This window comes from Hordeum vulgare, chromosome 1H (assembly GCF_904849725.1).
Source record: "Hordeum vulgare subsp. vulgare chromosome 1H, MorexV3_pseudomolecules_assembly, whole genome shotgun sequence".
Taxonomy (NCBI): domain Eukaryota; kingdom Viridiplantae; phylum Streptophyta; class Magnoliopsida; order Poales; family Poaceae; genus Hordeum; species Hordeum vulgare.
Window position 1 is genome coordinate 485,225,930 of NC_058518.1, and position 6,553 is coordinate 485,232,482.

The window sequence follows — 6,553 nt, forward strand, 5'->3', positions numbered from 1 at the left end:
ATCCGAAAGCAAAGTGTTTGTTTCTAGAAACGGATCCTTTCTCGAGGAAAGTTTTCTCTCGAAAGAATTGAGTGGGAGGGTAGTAGAACTTGATGAGGTTATTGAACCATCACTTCGACCAGTGTGTAGCAGGGCGCAGGAAGTTGTTCCTGTGGCACCTACACCAATTGAAGTGGAAGCTGATGATGGTGATCATCAAGCATCGGATCAAGTTACTACAAGCCTCGTAGGTTGACAAGGTCGCGTACTACTACAGAGTGGTATGGTAACCCTGTCCTGGAGGTCATGTTGTTGAGCAACAATGAACCTACGAGTTATGGAGAAAGCGATGGTGGGCCCAGATTCCGACAAATGGCTGGAAGCCATGAAATTCGAGAGAGGATCCATGTATGAAAACAAAGTGTAGACTTTGGAAGAACTACTTGATGGTCATAGGACTATTGAGTAAAAATGGATCTTTAAAAGAAGACAGACGATGATGGTGATAAGTCATTATTAAGAAAAGCTCGACTTGTCGCAAAGATGTTTTCGACAAGATCAAACAGTTGACTATGATGAGACTTTCTCACTCGTAGAGATGCTAAAGGTCTGTTAGAATTATGTTAGTAGTTGCTGCATTATTTATGAAATATTGCACGTAGGATGTCGAAACATTGTTTCCTCGACGGTTTCCTTGAGCAAACATTGTATGTGATACAACCAGGAGGTTTTGTCAATCCTAAAGATACTAGCAATTGTGCAAGCTCCAGTGATCCTTCAATGGACTAGTGCAAGCATATCGGAGTTGGAATATATATACTTTGATGAGATGATCAAAGATTTTGGGTTTGTACAAGGTTTATGAGAAACTTGTATTTCCAAAGAAGTGAGTGGGAGCACTATAGAATTTCTGATAAGTATATGTGGTTGACATATTGTGGATCAGAAGTAATGTAGAATTTCTGTAAAGCATACAAGGTTGTTTGAAAGGAGTTTTCAAAGGAGTACCTGGATTGCGCTACTTGAACGTTGAGCATCAAGATCTATGGAGATAGATCAAAACGCTTAATAGAAGTTTCAACAAGATGCATGCCTTGACAAATTTTCGAAGTAATTCAAAATAGATCAGCAAAGAAGGAGTTCTTGACTGTGTTGTAAGGTGTGAATTTGAGTAAGACTCAAAACCCGACCACGGCAGAATAAAGAGAATAGACGAAGGTCGTCTTCTGTGCCTTAGCCGTAGACTCTAAAGTATGCCATGTTGAGTACCGCACCTGATGTGTGCCTTGACTCAAAGTCTGTTGAGAGGTACAGAAAGTGATCCATGATTGAATCATTGATCAGCGGTCAAAGTTATCCTTAGTAACTAAATAGACTAAGGAATTTTTTCTCGATTATGGAGGTGGTTAAAGAGTTCGTCGTAAAGGGTTACGTCGATGCAAGCTTTGACACTAATCCGAATAACTATGAGTAGTGAAACGGATTCGTATAGTAGAGTAGATATTTGGAGCATTTCCGAATAGCACGTAGTAGCAGCATCTATAAGATGACATAAAGATTTGTAAAGAACGCACGGATCTGAAAGTTTCAGAGCCGTTGACTAAAACCTCTCTCACGAGCAAGACGTGATCAGACCCCATAACTATATGGGTGTTAGATTCATTGGAGTCACATGGTGATGTGAACTAGATTATTGACTCTAGTGCAAGTGGGAGACTGTTGGAAATATGCCCCTAGAGGCAATAATAAATTAGTTATTATTATGTTTCTTAGTTCATGATAATCGTTTATTATCCATGCTATAATTGTATTGATTGGAAACACAATACTTGTGTGGATACATAGACAAAACACTGTCCCTAGTAAGCCTCTAGTTGACTAGCTCGTTGATCAAAGATGGTCAAGGTTTCTTGGCCATAGGCAAGTGTTGTCACTTGATAACGGGATCACATCATTAGGAGAATCATGTGATGGACTAGACCCAAACTAATAGACGTAGCATGTTGATCGTGTCATTTTGTTGCTACTGTTTTCTGCGTGTCAAGTATTTGTTCCTATGACCATGAGATCATATAACTCACGGACACCGGAGGAATGCTTTGTGTGTATCAAACGTCGCAACGTAACTGGGTGACTATAAAGATGCTCTACAGGTATCTCCGAAGGTGTTCGTTGAGTTAGTATGGATCGAGACTGGGATTTGTCACTCCGTGTGACGGAGAGGTATCTCGGGGCCCACTCGGTAATACAACTTCACACAGAAGCCTTGCAAGCAATGTGACTTAGTGTAAGTTGCAGGATCTTGTATTACGGAACGAGTAAAGAGACTTACCGGTAAACGAGATTGAAATAGGTATGCGGATACTGACGATCGAATCTCGGGCAAGTAACATACCGAAGGACAAAGGGAATGACATACGGGATTATATGAATCCTTGGCACTGAGGTTCAAACGATAAGATTTTCGTAGAATATGTAGGATCCAATATGGGCATCCAGGTCCCGCTATTGGATATTGACCGAGGAGTCTCTCGGGTCATGTCTACATAGTTCTCGAACCCGCAGGGTCTGCACACTTAAGGTTCGACGTTGTTTTATGCGTATTTGAGTTATATGGTTGGTTACCGAATGTTGTTCGGAGTCCCGGATGAGATCACGGAAGTCACGGGGGTTTCCGGAATGGTCCGGAAACGAAGATTGATATATAGGATGACCTTATTTGATTACTGGAAGGTTTTCGGAGTTCACCGGGGGGGCAACCCACCCCGGGGAAGCCCATAGGCATTGGGGGTGTCGCACCAGCCCTTAGTGGGCTGGTGGGACAACTCAAAAGAGCCCTATGCGCATTGGAAGAAAAATCAAAGAGAAAAAAAAAGAAGGAGGTGGGAAAGGGAAGAAGGACTACACCTTCCAAACCAAGTAGAATTCGGTTTGGGAGGGGGAGACCTTCCCCCTTAGGTTCGGCCGACCCCTTGGGAGTCCTTGGACCCCAAGGCAAGGCTCCCCCTCCTCCTCCTATATATAGTGGGGTTTTAGGGCTGATTTGAGACGACTTTTCCACGGCAGCCCGACCACATACCTCCATGGTTTTTCCTCTAGATCGCGTTTCTGCGGAGCTCGGGCGGAGCCCTGCTGAGACGAGATCATCACCAACCTCCGGAGCGCCGTCACGCTGCCGGAGAACTCTTCTACCTCTCCGTCTCTCTTGCTGGATCAAGAAGGCCGAGATCATCGTCGAGCTGTACGTGTGCTGAACGCGGAGGTGCCGTCCGTTCGGTACTAGATCGTGGGACTAATCGCGGGATTGTTCGCGAGGCGGATCGAGGGACGTGAGGACGTTCCACTACATCAACCGCGTTCACTAACGCTTCTGCTGTACGGTCTACAAGGGTACGTAGATCACTCATCCCCTCTCGTAGATGGACATCACCATGATAGGTCTTCGTGCGCGTAGGAAAATTTTTGTTTCCCATGCGACGTTCCCCATCACAACCGGGGGCTTGTGGGTTCATCTTCCCTATCGAATAGTTGTGAGGTGAACTGTCATGCCTTTCAACCGCTACATCTGGCTCATAGACGTGTGCTTCCGCCGTCACCACCGCAATTGACTTTTCTATTATCTAAGCCATGCAAAGTATATTTTCTTCACTATTTTGCCTTAGGCTGGGGGGAGGGGGGAGCACGGCCCCTCAGGCCTTGTTCGCTTGTCTCATGGTAGAATCCACCTGTGGTTTCTAACCTTCCAAAGAATTGGTGATCCTGGTCTTGTCACCCAACCCCCGCCATTCCCCATCCATATGAAATCCATGTGTGCATAACCTGTTCGGTTTCTTCCATGCTAATTCATACACAAAGACAACATTGTTCCATAGAACTGAAAGACCACACAGTCTACGCAGTTTTTACTGAAGGAAAATATGTCAGAACATAGAGAAGGAAATGTTCAAGATATACAGATGTTACATAATTTATCTCAAATAAACAGTAAAATCGATGAAGATATAATACAAATGTTACATAATTTATATCAAATAGACAGCAAAATAATTCTAAAATTCTCAGTTGTTCCAAACTGGAGTCGGTCCGTTTCAGAATGTGGTATGGTATCTCTAAAATCATGCAAGATATAATACATATGTTACGTAATTTATCTCGCCGATGCCGCTTCTGTAGTGATTGATACAGTGTGTTGGCAATAAAGGCAGTTAGTCCACATCAAAGGATAATATGTGAGCAATATACATGAACAAAGAAATACATATGAGATGTCTTATTTCTAGCAATCAACAGTCAAGTGAGCAACATCGTATCCATATCCACCAAACAGATCACAACTATACGGTAAAAACTGAAAGCATATGTGACATTGAGCTGGGTAGTGGGTGGTTCCTTCACAAAGGAAACAAGTCACCTGACTACTTGGGCACTCGTCAGCTGGGTGATTTCCTTCACAATGAGTGCATCCATCCTTGTGTTCTTCATGGGTGTGTCCTATTTCTCCACAGATCTTGCATCCACAAGTCTTCTCCTTCGGATTATCATAGCTCTTCTGAATAAGTCGGGATCTTAACAGAGTGTCCTTGAATTCGTCCCAAGTTTCTGCTCCACTAAATCCTTGTATGGCATGGTGCATTTTCCACCAGATAGCAGCACTTTGGGTAAAGTACTGGAGAGCATGTTCCACTTCATACTTCCTTGAGATCAAGTTGCTCCCGAAGTGGTTCTCCATGTTCTGAATCCATATTCCAGCCTCCAGCTGGGCCATAGGTCCAGAGACTACAAGTCCAGCTTCATACTCCATCTGGTAGGGTTGAGGTTTTGGGGATGAGACGAGTAAGAGAGGGAGGGAGATACACACAATACAAGCAATATTTTTGAGAATAGGTTTTATTTGTGGCCGTCGGAAAACACACACCAATGGCGGCTCACAAATCATCGTATCTAACGTGGGTATATAGCAGGGGTGTGGACTTCTAATGGTCATATAAATATTCAAACGCTTCAGGGTCTTCGAGTTCTTCGGGTCTTGAAAGTCTACTGTTGGTATAGCTTCAATTCTTCAAACGCGTGGTGAAATCCTCTTTACTTTGAAGTAGAACTCCGTTGATTCTTCATGTGGTCAAAGGGGTAAGGGTATTGTATAACTATTTGAGGTGAGAGGGAACATTCGATGAAATCAGAAGAGATGAGAAGTAAAAGGTGTTGTTGAAAATAATTCTTTTGAGAGATCCTTTCCTAAGAAATTTCCAGTTTCTAGGGTCACGTCCTACAGTCAGCATGTGTTGTGATACCATTTCTGTAGCGACCCGACTCAAAACGAGTCAAGCCTCTGTGTATCTGTGCCATCCCTGGATCAGTATGCTAGCACACACAGTACATCAATGTATATATCAAAGTGCAATCACATGGGAATAGCATAAAACTGATATATACCTTAAATATCTCAGCGGAAGCACTCAAGGGAGTGGAGTCCCAATAAACACCAACGGCAAGTTGAGTGTAGACCGTAACCCTGAATCGTACTCTTACTCGTCGAAGAAAAATATCTGCAACATAAGACGTTGCAGCCGTGTAGGTCAGCATATTGAATATGCCGGCAAGTCACATATGAGAGGGGGTAAAATATCATCTATACTATATGCATATATGGCAGGTGGTGTTGTAAGTTTTAGCGTAAAGCAAATTTTCTCCAACAACAAGAGAGGGGCTAAAAGCAAAATATTACTACGTAGTTGGTTGTTAATGAGATGGTTCCACCAACCAGTTCTCATACCCAAGTTATCAATATTACCCACATCAAATATATATAATGGTGTTGAGAATTTCAGATAACTTCAGTTCCTTTGGCTCAAGTTGTCCATGACCGTGGACACGGCTAATCAATTAGGTTTGAGTACTCTGCAGGGTTTTGCACACGTTCCCCACAAGATTTGATCGCCTCCGGTATGTCCTCGCACTTCAGGGTGTTTGAAGACCGGATGATCAAAACATGGTCTTTCAACGGGTCCCTCTGAATCCCTGTCGGTGCCCATCCAATCCTACCGTTCTTCTACATCTGCTAGCACCGCCTGTCCAGAGTCGCCACGTTGTCCAGCCAAGCCAGAGCCCATAATGACTTGTGGTTGTGCAGTTAAGCCTTGGGTCTTGAAAATATCCGTCTGTCTCTTTCAGCCTGGGTGAAGTTTTCCGCAAGATGTCATGGCACGTCTCCAGCATCCCGGGTCATCCACTGGTTTCTCCAGGGAGCCGATCAACCGTCCTTCACCCAGAGTTGCATTGCATCACGAGGCCTTGAAAAGTCTTGACTTAAACGGTCTTGGTTATTAAATTATTCTCGCACCACTCGTGATAAACTCTCAACCAGAATCCCGTCTACTCAAGCATAGCAATATGAAATTTGTCGTCCCGGGCCAAGTAACGGGGTTGTTGGGTGCCTACCACATGATACTACAATACGTAACCATAATTTCCAAGTACCTACTCAGCATGCAATTGGGCATAGGATGGTAGAACTACGATGCATAAAACATAGGTGATACATGATCAAATGACTTGCCTGGTATTACTTGATGAA